Consider the following 14,683-nt stretch of genomic DNA (forward strand, 5'->3'; position numbering starts at 1 on the left):
ATGCAGACCCGCAGGTGCCCCAAACAAGAAGTGCGGGCATACCCGCAGGTTCTCCGAACAAAAGGTGCGGGCATCAAATTCACTCACTTCAATGCAGAGAAGTGCGCGCACGTGGGAATTTTTATGATTGGTCCATGGTATTTAGTCCGACGTACATGATCCTATGGTTTTGGTCCATGGTATAGCATCTAAATTATTGAACCCTAGTTTTGGGTCCCTTGTATTGGTTTTCTATGGTTTTGATCCATGGTTTGAGTAAGGGCTTGCCTATAAAAAGGAAAGGAGATCATTTGGCTAGACACTTGTGAACATTGAATATCTTAAGATCTGAAATTTTGGGTGATCAGTTTGTAAAGCTAGATCTAAATCAAGGTGAAAACTGTGAATTGTAAGGTAGATCTATTGATAGGTTGTGATCTCTTTGGCGCATGATCAGATCTGTGGATCTGACAGTTTGTGCCACATTGGAGGACTGATAATTTGGCTCTATTCGGAGGTTCGCAGGCGATCCACATTGCAGGTGCGGAGGTACGCAGTGCAGCAGAAGGCGCAGTGCGGAGGTACGCAGCACAGCAAAAGGCGCAGGTGCGGAGGTACGCAACGCACCAAAAGGCGTAGGTGTGGAGGTACGCAGCGCAGTAGAAGGCATAGGTGCGGAGGTACGCAGTGTAGCAGAAGACACAAGTGTGGAGGTACGCAGCGTAGAAGAGGAATCAGGTGCGGAGGTGCGCTTTCGGGTAGACAATGTAGGTGCGGAGCTGTGCAATCTAGACACAGAAGAACTGCGGATATTCGTAGTTTTCTATAGGTGAAGTTGTGGACTTTTCTTGAAATATTTGTTTTCTGCCTTTTATCTATTGCTGCAGAGTTCTGGGTTTAGATTACTGGTATTGCTTTTCTGGTTACTGCATTGTGAGAAGTTATTGGTTGATTCATTGGGTGATTGTAAAAGGAGATTGGTTGATTCACATGTACTTGATGATTATTTGATGTTCATGGATCCAGCTTGAAAATTTATGAAAAGTGGTCCTTGGAAGAAAAGAAGTAGGTCAGCACCTACGTACTAGTAGCTCAGCTAGTACAAGAGCTAAGGGGGTTGTAGCTCCCTTCCAAGAGAGTCTGGAAAACGAGAGAGGGGTGTAGCTCTCTGCAGGTTGTAGCCTACGTACTGGTAAAGGATTGCACCAGTACAGAATCATTGTAAAAAGAAGTTTCTAATTGAAAGAAGATAGAGACATATTGCAGCAGGTGGTTTTCACCCACATTGGGTTTCCACCTTATATTTGGTGTTCTTTGGTGTGACTATCTGTTTTTCTTGTTCTTGTTCATTATTATATGGTACTGACATACAAATTAATGATCAACATCTAAAGAATAAATTAAAGTATAAATCTGGAAGGTATATTAAAAAGAGTTTGATAATACTGATTCACCCCCCCCCCTCTCAGTATTATTTCCAACAATTGGTATCAAAGCGGGTCCTTCAGAAGAAGCTTGATCGCTTGAAGGAAGATCTATCATCATGAGCAACTACGAGAGAGAAGCATCGATCAGGACACCAATTTTTGATGGGACAAACTTCGTATATTGGAAGGTAAGAGTCACTGCATATCTTCAATCTCTTGGTACAGAAGTCTAGGATATCATAGATACAGGGTACACTTTTCCATCAGCAACACCTACAGATCTGGCTGGTAAGAAGCAATATGAAACAAATGCAAAGGCTATTAATACTCTATTAGGATGTCTATCTCAATCAAAATTCTTCAAGGTTATGCAGTATAAATCCGCAAAAGAAATATGGGACAAGATTGTTCTGAGCTATGAAGGAGATGAACAGGTAAAACGAGCAAAACTTCAAACCCTCAAAATTCAATATGAAAATCTCAGAATGCACAATGATGAAAGTGTGGCTAACTATTTCCTTCGTGTAGATGAGATTGTTAATTGTATGAAAAACTTGGGTGAAGAAGTAAAAGAGGCTATTGTGGTTGAAAAGGTTCTAAGATCCTTGTCCCCTAAATTTGAATCTAAAATTTCTGCTATAGAAGAAAAGGAGAATCTACGAAACCTCACTATGTCACAGCTGCACGGAATTCTAACCGCTTACGAAATGAGGAAAGGAGGACCATCAGACAGAAGAGAAGATGCATTCAAGGCTTCAAGCAAAGATTACTATGAGTCAGGACATCTATCAGAAGAAGACAAAGAATCAAATTTTGTCAAGAATCTTCAACGGGGTGCTAGAAGATTCAAAGGTAAGTTACCTTTCAAATGCTTTGCTTGTGGAAGAGTCGATCACTATGCTGCAAAGTGTCCACATAAAGACAAGCTTGATAAAGGTAAGGAACCTGTCAGATGGAACAAGAAACAGAATGTAACTAAGAAAAGTTACTACACTCATGAAGACAGAGATGGAATTTCAAATAGTGACGAAGATGAACAAGGTAACAATTATAGACTCTTAATGGCTTTTGAAGATGATGATTTTGTGGATGCTATAGATGAAGAAGGTCTTTATGAAGAGATTTCTAGACTCAAAATATGTTTAGAAGAGAAGAATGTGATCATTGATACTCTTCAATTCCAACTTGCTGAAAAGGAAAAACTTCATGAAAAGTTAGAATGTGAAATTGTTGGTCTTAGAAAAGAAATTGAGAAAACAAAAGCTCTTAATCTTAGATTTGTTAAAGGATCTGAAACTCTAGATGAGATTATCAATGTACAACGTTCTCCACTAATAAAGACAGGTCTAGAATATAATGAAGAAGCATCTAAAGTGCAACAACCATCCACCTCCAAAAGTTATCTTGATGCAGCAAGGAGGAGTGAGCAAAGGTCAAATAGAAATCATCAGGTAAATCAGGGACAATTTACCTCAAGAATGAACAGAGACTACCAGGTAAATCAGGGGAAATCCACCTTAAGGATGAATAGAAGCTAAAACTAGCCACAGGTAAAATCTTTCCAATTTTCCTCAGGAATGGATGTCAGTAGAAACTACAATCGGTTGGTTGATAGATTTGATAATCGTAGGAGTTTATTCAATGGCCAATGTTTTTCATGTCATAACTTTGGTCACAAAGCAACTCATTGTTTTGCCTATAAATAAGACAATCATGACTAGAGAAGCTAAAAAACAAAGGAGCATGACTGGGATCGTGAAAAGAACCTACAATAACTTTTCTGCTCTTGAAAATGAAATAGAATGCTCTATTTGTAACAACTTTGGTCATGAAGATTCTGAATGCAGGAGTAGGTTTTGGCAAACAACTCAGAAGGAGCAAGCCTCAAGTGTTAAAACATGGAGAATGAAGGAACCACAACCAGAGAGATGTGGTATAGCTTTATATGCAGAAGGGTAAGAAAATCAATGGTACATTGACAGTGGTTGTTCGAAACACATGACGGGTGATAAGGAAAAACTCCAGTCATATAGTGCCTTAGAGAAGAAGAAGAAGGTCTCTTTTGGAAATGACACCCCTGCGCTCATAAAAGGTAAAGGTTCTATTAGTTGAAAGAAAAAGTCAAAGTTGGAAATGTTATGTATCTTGATGGGTTAAAACATAATTTGTTGAGTGTTAGTCAGATGTGTGATCAAGGAATGGAGGTAATATTTCGATCAAATGGATGTAGTGTTCGTGATCTTGATACAGGAAAAATAGTGATCAAAGGCATAAGGACTCCAAATAATTTATACATATTCAAAGAAGGACAACATCAATGCTATCTAAGCAAGAACGATGAACACAGGTTATGGCACAGAAGATTGGGGCATCTTAGCTTCTCACAGATAAGGAAAGCGTGTAAATACCAGGCAGTTTGTGGTCTTCCAGACATCCGAATTCCAGACAATACAATTTTCAAATCATGTCAGTTTGGTAAGCAAACCAGAACTAACTTCCCTGAGAAGGAAGGATTAGCTCGCAGGCCACTTGAACTTGTCCATACTGATGTATGTGGCCCATCTAGGAAAACGTTACCTCGAGGAGAAGAATATTTCATATTATTCATTGACGACTTTTCCAGGATGTGTTGGATAGGACTTATGAAGCACAAAGATGAAGCCTTTGAAAAATTCAAATCATTCAAAGCCTTGGTGGAGAACGAATCAAATCACAAAATCAAATGCCTCAGGTCTGATAGAGGTGGGGAGTTTACCTCGAATGAATTTTTCAACTTTTGTGAAGAACATGGAATAAGAAGGGAATTCTCTACAGCTAGGACTCCTCAGCAAAATGGAGTGGTAGAAAGGATGAACAGAACGGTTCAACAAATGGCTCGTGCTATGCTTGATGAGTCTGGAACTCCCGCAACCTTCTGGGGTGAAGCCGCATTTGCTGCAGTTGTTATTCTCAACAAGACAAATATTCGGGTGAATAACACTCAAACTCCTCATGAGCTCTGGTATGGTGAGACTCCTTCGGTAAAACATTTCAAAATTTTTGGAAGCAAATGCTATATTAAAAATAATGATGAAAATCTTGGCAAGTTTAAACCTAGAGCAGATGAAGGCATTCTCCTTGGTTATTCTCCTCAAATCAAAGCATACAAATGTTACAATAAAAGGCTTGGAAGAATCGTCGACAGCATTGATGTAGTGGTGGATGAAAAAGAAAACACTCCCAGGCAGGTAAGATCTGAAGACTTCGAAGATGATGAGGACTATCCATCACCATCAAATCAGATTCATGATGAAGAAGAAATCCATGAGGCACCAGAGGAACAAATAAGGATAGAAGAAAAGACTCCATCCAGGTATGTTCAAAAGAATCATCCAGAATCTCAAATTTTGGGGCAAAAGCAGGCAGGCATACAAACAAGAAGAACAATTGCAGAAGCTTCAAGGTATTTGGCATTACTCTCCTCCACTGAACCACAAAATGTAAGAGAGGCATGCAAAGATGAATGTTGGGTCAAGGAAATGGATGAAGAACTTGAGCAGATCGAAAAGAACAACACTTGGGAGTTGGTTCCTAGACCAAAAGATAAGAATGTCATAGGGACAAAATGGATCTTCAAAAACAAGTTGAATGAAAATGGGGAAGTAATTAGAAACAAGGCCAGACTTGTTTGTAAAGGGTATGCTCAACAAGAAGGAATATACTTTGAAGAAACTTTTGCTACCGTTGCAAGACTTGAGGCCATCAGAATGTTCCTTGCTCTCTCTAGCTTTCAGAAGTTCAAAGTATTTCAAATGGATCTGAAATCAGCCTTTCTGAATGGAGACTTAGAAGAAGAAGTGTACATTGAGCAACCAGATGGTTTCATCCTTGGGAATGATCCAAATCTTGTATGCAGACTAAAAAAGGCTCTCTATGGTCTCAAACAGGCGCCAAGGGCTTGGTACTATTGGTTGGAAAAATACCTTCATCAACAAGGTTTTTCAAAAGGATCAGCAGATAGCAATATTTATATAAAAATTGAAAATGACAAGTTGCTAATACTTGTTGTGTATGTAGATGATATTATCTTTGGCAGTAATGAAGAAGCTATGAGTAAAAAATTTTCCTTGGTAATGAAGAAAGAATTCGAAATGTCTTTGCTTGGAGAGCTGACATATTTTCTTGGTCTACAAATCCAACAAAATGAAGGTGGTATCTTTTTATCTCAAACCAAGTACCTCAAGCAGATCTTGAAGAAATATGGCATGGAAGATTCGAAACCAGTATGTACCCCTATGGTTATAGGATGCAGCCTGAGTGCAAATGATGAATCAGCAGCAGTGCATCAACCAACCTATAGATCCATGATTGGAAGTTTGCTTTATTTGACAGGTACCCGACCAAACATCATGCATGCAGTGTGAATAGTTGGAAGATTTCAGGCAAATCCAAAGGAAACTCATCTTCAGGCAGTTAAGAGAATCTTCAAGTACCTTTGAGGAACTAAAAACTATGGCTTATGGTATCCTAGAGATACAGATCTCACACTTCATGCTTATACAGATGCAGATTGGGCCGGAAGCATGAATGATAGAAAAAGCACTAGTGGAGGTGCATTCTTCATGGGTTCCAGATTAGTATCTTGGTTCAGCAAGAAACAGAGTTCAATTGCTTTATCTACAGCTGAAGCAGAGTATGTGGCTACTACATCTTGTTGAACACAACTTCTTTGGATGATGCAAAATTTGCAGGACTTTCAAATCACTTGTACTCCACCTATCTCCATCCTATGTGATAATACAAGTGCTATCAGCATTTCAAAGAACCCAGTCATGCATTCAAAGATCAAGCATATACCTATCAAATATCTTTTTCTTCGAGAACAAGTGCTTAAACAAAAGGTGAAGTTGGAGTATGTTCCTTCTAAGGAACAAGTTGCTGATATACTCACCAAACCACTGCCCAGGGAGACCTTTGAATAGCTCAGGCAAAAGCTGGGGGTAGTTGATGCATCATCTTGTTGTTGAATCTTATCTATTTCAGAGATTGTTGGTTGTACGCGAGTTTCATATGGGGTATACGGGTACATTCACTGGTTTATGAATTGGTCAAAGACCATCTGGCACAGGTTCAGGGGGAGCATATATTCTTCTGATAATACATTGTTGGCATTATTGTAGAAGATATTGGAGGAGAAAGTTTAGAAGGAGAACATGGATGCTAATATGAATATTGCTGCTAATGTTTTGTCTCTATGTCTTATATCTCTTTTGTCAAGGTCATTTATGGTGTATGGTGGATTATGGTTCTTCTTGAAGAAAATTTCTTTTGCAGATCTAGCCTACAGTCAGGGGGAGCATGATCAGCACAACGGAGCAGAGTTTTCAGCATGTTCTCAATGGGAGCATAACCCTTTGCCCTTGATGACAAAGGGGGAGAATGACTTTGAGGATCTTGGGGTTGCCATCAAGTCCAAAGGGGGAGATTGTTGGCATTATGATTCAGGTTTGGCGCTCTGGCACAGTTGTTGTACTTGATGGAAACTCACTCAAGTGGCGAATCTTTGTTCAGGCTCTCAAAATCATAGAAAAAGAGATACCCGCAGGTGAGCCTAAGAAAAGTTGTGGACCCGAAGGTGCCCCAAACAAGAAGTGCGGGCATACCTGCAGGTTCTCTGAACAAAAGGTACGGGCGTCAAATTCACTCACTTCAATGCAAAGAAGCACGCGCACATGGGAATTTTTATGATTGGTCCATGGTATTTAGTCTGACGTACATGATCCTATGGTTTTGGTCCGTGGTATAGCATCTAAATTATTGAACCCCAGTTTCGGGTCCCTTGTATTGGTTTTCTATGATTTTGATCCATGGTTTGAGTAAGGGCTTGCCTATAAAAAGGAAAGGAGATCATTTGGCTAGACACTTGTGAACATTGAATATCTTAAGATCTGAAATTTTGGGTGATCGTTTTGTAAAGCTAGATCTAAATCAAGGTGAAAACTGTGAATTGTAAGGCAGACCTATTGATAGGTCGTGATCTCTTTGGCGCATGATCAGATTTATGGATCTGATAGTTTGTGGCACATCAGAGGACTGATAATTTGGCTCTATTCGGAGGTTTGCAGGCGATCCACAGCGCAGGTGCGGAGGTACACAGTGCAGCAAAAGGCGCAGTGCGGAGTTACGCAGCGCAGCAGAAGGCGCAGGTGCGGAGGTACACAGCGCAGCAGAAGGTGCAGGTGCAGAGGTATGCAATGCAGCAGAAGGCACAGGTGCGAAGGTACGCAGTGTAGCAGAAGGCGCAGGTGCGGAGGTACACAATGCAGAAGACGAATCAGGTGCGGAGGTGCGTTGTCGGGTAGACAGTGCAGGTGCGGAGCTGCGCAGTCTAGACACAGAAGAACTATGGATATTCATGGGTTTCTATTGGTGAAGTTGTGGACTTTTCTTGAAATATTTGTTGGCTGCCTTTTATCTATTGTCGTAGAGTTCTAGGTTTAGATTACTGGTATTGCTTTTCTAGTTATTGCATTCTGAGAAGTTATTGGTTGATTCATTGGGTGATTGTAAAAGGAGATTGGTTGATTCACATGTACTTGATGATTATTTGATGTTCATGGATCCAGTTTGAAAATTTATGAAAAGTGGTCCTTGGAAGAAAAGAAGTAGGTCAGCACCTACATACTAGTAGCTCAGCTAGTAAAAGAGCTAAGGGGGTTGTAGCTCCCTTCCAGGAGAGTCTGGAAAATGAGAGAGGGGTGTAGCTCTCTGCAGGTTGCAGCCTGTGTACTGGTAAAGGACTGCACCAGTACATAATCATTGTAAAAAGAAGTTTCTAATTGAAAGAAGATAGAGACATATCGCAACAGGTGGTTTTCACCCACATTGGGTTTCCACCTTATATCTGGTGTTCTTTGGTGTGACTATCTATTTTTCTTGTTCTTGTTCATTATTATATGGTATTGACATACAAATTAATGATCAACATCTAAAGAATAAATTAAAGTATAAATCTGGAAGGTATATTGAAAAGAGTTTGATAACACTGATTCAACCCCCCCCCCTCAGTATTATTTCCAACATTTGGACACCAGGAAGGCCTCCAAAAGTGGCCCCAAATAGGCACGATGCATAGAGAATCAGGCGCGATGCATAGAGGAAAATTTGCCAGTCTGACCAAGTTTTGCTCTGTTTTTCGCCCAGCTTTGGCTAGTTTGACTTTTTCACTTTCCTATGGAAAATTTGTGATGTAATGAAATGTACATTCATGGATCATGATGTAAATATGTTAATTTTTAACTTGTAGAGGTAGATTCATCAGTTTAAAAGTTGTTTGAAACTGAATGAATCAGTTCCCTTTTTTCTAGAGGCATGCTGTTCTATTGCCTAATTTCTAGTTCTCAGTTTAGAATTAGTTGAAACAGCTCCTAAACATGTGAGCTCGACCCCTAGAGGCAAGGATGAGCTATTGTTGTCTATATTATGTTGCTTTTCAGTCATTAGAATGGTTGGACTTTTGAGAAAGCCTTGAGCTTCATTGTACACTCATATCAGCATTTTGGCTAAGGAATTGAGATCAGGATTTGCAGCACTCTTTAGGATCCATGTGGCAATGTGTCTTGGTACAATGCTTTCTTTTGTAATTGTGAATTTTCTTATGTGTTATGTATGCCATTCTCTATCTTGTTTCTTCTTAACTAAACAAACAAGAGTGTAAGTAGAATCCATTGAAATTGCAGTGCTCTACTTGAGGTTTGCTTTAGTTTCTTGATGTTTTCAGCTATTTGGAGAGGATCCATGAGTTTTATTGCCCTCTTCAACTCCTCACCTATCTAATCATTCCATCTCATTCAAATTGAAGTGCCAAAAACAATTGCCTACCTTGCCCCATTTAGATCTCTGCAAGACTGAGCCTCAATCCTCGCACCCAAAATCTACCTTTCCATCTGAGCCAACAAAAAACATGATTTTATTCAATCAACTCTTTTGCACACATACCTAGCCTAAGATTAGTAGTTATATCAGTCATATCAAGCCTTTAGCGATCATATTTTGCTGAGATTGACCCGGAGAGAGCCCTCTCCTGACCTGGTAGTGCTAGCTACCAGGTTAAGCATGGTTTGATGTTGGCCCTGGATCCTACCTTCCTCAGCCTAAGGTAAATCTAGGGTCTAACACTTTGAACAATAGTGGAGGATTGCCAATTAGGTTTGTTGATCGGGAAAGCCAACAACTGTCAGATGGTAAGGTAAGGTCAATGGTGGATGTTGAAGCCAATAAAATCTTGGGAAAGAGCAGACCCGAGAAATTTATCAACATGGGTTAAGTTTGTTTGAGTTCTAGAGGGTGAATGAGATACAACACGAGAGTTGTTGATCTAATGGGTGAAAGTTGAACCTGATAAAGGTGAGCATCGAAAAGTGTGCAAAGGTCGTGGATTGGCGGAAAGGTAAGGTTTACTTGTGCTTTATGGAGTATTTCTATTATATAAGAATTATAATACAAATAAAACAGATAAAGGTTTTATGGGTTAAGTTGAATATAACCAAAGTTAAAGAGTGTGGTTTGGTCAATATGCATGGGGTATAGAATTAACCAAAGTTTATTGAAGGTTAAGTAAATTACCACTCAAAGGTTAATTGAGGGTCAGACTTGGATGGTCAAAAGTAACGTTTTCGTATAATTTTACTTAAGAGCCTAAACCTTAGTTTGTGAATATTTTCACCATAGATCAGGTGATTAAGGCCTCGGACAAGTGATATGCAAATTTATTTACATAATGTGGGAATTGTTGGTTTAGGCTAGCATCACATATGCTAGGGAAGAGATCTTCATACATGACATTGACTCTTCGACACCAATGATAAATCCGAAGGCTCTCAGTGGGAGCCACTAATAAATAATATCTCTTGCTCATGAAAAGAGTGAACGTCTCTATGAGGCTACCCTCCAATATTCTCCCAGCAAGCCATCACTAGATATAGGTAATATCTCTTGCTTTTCCTACTTGTTTTCTCAGTTGCATGCAATCAAGACAACATATTATGAGGGGAAGAAAAATAAAGACAATTAATCATGGTCTAGCAAACTCATCCAAGGTTCCATATCATTCATGAACCATAGCTTCCACATGGAAAAAAGTTGGGACTATATCTCAAATGGGGTTAATGAAATTAAACAACACAAAAGGCTTTCTTTTTTCTCACTTCCTTCAACAAGCATGTTTTCCTATCTAATGATAATTGGGTGGAAAGTTTCCTTCCCTAGAATGACATGTTTTTCACATCTTCAAAAATATCTTCTTTGAAGAAAATTAGGACAACAAAGGTTAAAATTAATGGAAACATAAGTAAAATTATGATATTTGCTAATGAATCTAGGATACATTGGATCTTGGAGTAGGGTTTACTGGAGATGAAAGACAAAAGAAAGTTCAAGGCATTTATTAAATGTATGGAAAAAGAAATACTCTTAACTCTTTAGCAGGAAATGATGACTTTAAGGAGTTTAATGAGGGAAAAGCCTCTGTTGTAGTTAAGAAATATTCTATAATGATCAAGAAAATAAGGTTCTATGAGCAGCGCTTACTACATGGGTGATTTTTCTAAGGTTCTTATAGCTCAAGAAATATATGACAAATTAACCAGGTAGGCAATAATTTTTCAATCCATGAGAAGAATTCCTTCTTATGAAGATAGTGAAAAGGTGGACAAAGGCCAACCCTTGGAATGTGGAATCAATGTGTGGCTTAGGAAGTGCCAACATCGGTGAAAATTTTAAATGAGAGTAGTACTAAAGAAACTGTACAAGCTCAGTTGTGGAACATGATTGATATGCCACATCAATAATGCTATTCAGAAGATGTATTCTCTATGGATGGAATAAACTTTCTTGATTGGCTTATATAGGTTGTTTCATGGAACACATTGTGAATCCTTTTGGGAAAATTCTTGGTGTTGGAATCAAATAGAATAATATAAGATTATTTTATTTGTTTCTAACTAATCATCACAAGAGTAGGTCAATGGGACTAAGGGAGGATATCCAATGTAATTGAAGAGTGGGACTGTTAAAGAAACTCCCAAATCAATGCTACCAAAAAGCAGATAAAGATAAGGATCAATTCCTTACCTAAAATAAACTTTAAGAGAAGATAGGAGTACAAGAGAAATGCTAACAACTAAATCTAGGTGAATGGGTGAGATACAATAGAGAGTATGTCCAGGGATGCTGAAGCTAGCTATTGAGGCCAAATGAATAGAGTGAGATGTAGGCTCCTCATTGGAGTCATCAATCACTGTAAAAGGGCTAATGTATTGGTTGATGATGTCCTCGGGGAAGTGACTGCACAATACTATCAGGAAAAGAAGAGCCAGGAAGCACATCTCTCATAACATCCAAGGGGGTGGGGAAGAAGAGAAAACGAGGTACATTTTAGAGTTTTTCATGGTAAACATATAGAAACCACTTATTCCTATCTATTCAATATGAAAAAATGTCAAGACGTGTAACACAATAAATATACCATGCTACAAGGATAAATGGTGAAAATAGGTTGAATATAGACAAAAGTGAGCCCAAGGACATAGTATACCTTCTACAATTCCTTTTCACAACACTTTCAATGATTTAATGAATCAACAAATCTTTGATCATGAAAAAAAAATTAAATTCTTGGAATGTTAGAAGTTTGATGCATAGCGGAAAGAAATATGCAGTACTAGCAGGAAAGGTTGTTCAAGATAGAAGGGCATACATTATTCTATAGGAAGTCAAATCTCAAACCTTTAATGGAGTTTTATTTGTATGGTAAATTATGTTCCTCTAGTTCTGTAAAATTGTACGATAGTGGATATAGATAGTGATAGATCTTCTGACATAATTGGAAACTAACTTCTAGACATTGTTTTATGATGGTTCTATGTTACAAGAGGGTGCAAGGGAAGAATCTACATTGATTGATCCCTAGAAAAATCATACCCTTATTTCCTATAGGCCTTGAAAAAGTTCTTGATTTGAAGGTGAAACATTTAAAATTTTTGGTTTGAAAATTATACTATGGAAGGTAAAGAATTCCATCCATTTTCTTTTGCTTCATTTGGAGAATTGCCAATCTGAGGTACGAACCTTGGTTACTAAATTTTTTTCTTTTAGTATTTTTTCCATTTCGAGATCTTCATTACTTCCTTGACAAATCTGTTTGCTTCATGAGCCCTTATCACAGAGATAATACCTTATAACAATAGGATTACCAACAATGAAGTGTTATGTCATCAATGATGCCTTACTTGCACTTGATATAACACTGAGACAAAAGTATTGTAGAGCAACATCTATACTGTGATTATATTCACTGTGAATATATCCACTTCATAGATCTGAACTTCTTCATTGAGATTACTACCACTGTGATCTGAACTTTAGTCTTGTTGCCACCTTAGACTTGTTGCCCCTGTGATCTGAGCTTCTGTCTTGCTACCACCTTAGACTTGTTTCCACTGTGATCCAAGATTTTGTCTTGCTGCCACCTTAGATTTGTTGCCATTGTGATTTGAGATTCTAGAGGGATCTGATTCCCTTCAACATTTTATCACCCATACTATCTGAAATATAGAGAGACCTTTCTATGGAGATCTAAAACTATCTTACTGTCTTATCCACCGAAAATTTCAGAGGTATGCAGAGTCTGTTTTGTGGTAATACAATGAGCCTAGGCTCCTATATATAGTGATTCATCCATATACTTAAGCTGACTTGAACATTTGAATGGGTGGGTGTCCTTAATGTGAGCATATATGAGTTTATCACATTATTTGGAGGCTGACAAGAAGAGAGGACTATGTCCTTATCATGGGAGGGCTACATAGACTTCTATTTATTTGACATATGCTCAAGAAGATCTCTTCATACATGACATTGATTCTTTGACTCTAATGATAAATCCTAAGGCACTCAATGGGAGCCACTAATAAATAAAATCTCTTGCTCATGAAACAAGTGAACGTCTCCATGAGGCTTCCCTCCAAGATTCTCCCAGCAAGCCATCCCTTGATACAAGAAATATCTCTTGCTTTTTTTTCCTGTTTTCTTAGTTGCATGCACTCAAGACAACATATTAAGAGTGAAAGAAAAATAATGACATTTACTCATGGTCTAGAAAACTCAACCAAGGTTCCACATCACTCATGAGCCATAACCTCCACATGGAGAAAAACATAGGATTGCATCCCAAATGGGGTTAATGAATGTCAACAACATGAAGGCTTTCATTTTGCTCATTTCCTTCAACAAGCATGCTTTACAGTCTAATGATAATTGGGTGAAAAGTTTTGTTCCTTAGAATGACATGTTTATGACATCTTCAAAAGTATCTTCTTTGAATAAAATTAAGACAGTGGAAATTAATAGAAACATAAATAAAATTATGACATTTTCTAATGACTTTGGGATGCGTTGGGTCATGGAGTAGGGTTTAATGGAGATGAAAGACCAAAGAAATTTCAAGTTGTCTGTTGAATGTAGTGAAAAAGAGTATCATATTAACTCTTCAGCAAACTCATGAGCCTCATAATTGGGTGATTATATGGGCCTTAATTCACCTCCTAGCTTGGTCAAACCAACTATTCTCACAACTTATTGCATACATTTGATCATATTTTTTTTATGAGATGAGTTAGAGTTGGATATTTTTCTTTGTGGTCTAATGTGCATTTAATGCAGGAATAAAGGATAAAATCAAGGAACTGTGGCAAATACCGTGGTAGAAACTCGAATGGGACAAGGGAAAGGAATTATAGGAGGTAAATCCTCCTCATTTACTACCCCTCCATTGGAATATTCCTCCATCGACTTGGAGTGCAAACAGCCAAATCATGAGGAATAGAAGGTAATCAAGCAAGTGAAAGTGACAGAAACCAGTTTATCTTGAGTTGGCAGCCGAGCCTCCCTAGTTTGAAGGAAGTCATTGGAGACTTCAGCTGTATAAGTAGCGAGGCTTAGGACCTCACTAGGATTTATATTTTTATTGTAAAACCCTATTTTATTTATGAGCTGCAAGACTTGTGACAATTTGTTATGTAATCCATGGATTTGATAATAAGAATGAGTTTTATTTTGAGCCACCACTAATTTAACTCAGAGGGCTGAAGCTCTTGGGTTAGGGACCAACTCGAGCAGCCAAAGCTCCTCTTTATTTTACATGTCTGCTAGCATATATTCCTGGTTATCTGTTCATTTAATTAAGTAGCTACATTTCCATTACAACAGTATAACATAGATTCCTGGTTGTCTGTTCATTT

Source organism: Pinus tabuliformis, chromosome 3_1 (assembly GCF_031772625.1).
Source record: "Pinus tabuliformis cultivar Carrire ecotype Pingquan chromosome 3_1, CPIR1, whole genome shotgun sequence".
NCBI lineage: Eukaryota > Viridiplantae > Streptophyta > Pinopsida > Pinales > Pinaceae > Pinus > Pinus tabuliformis.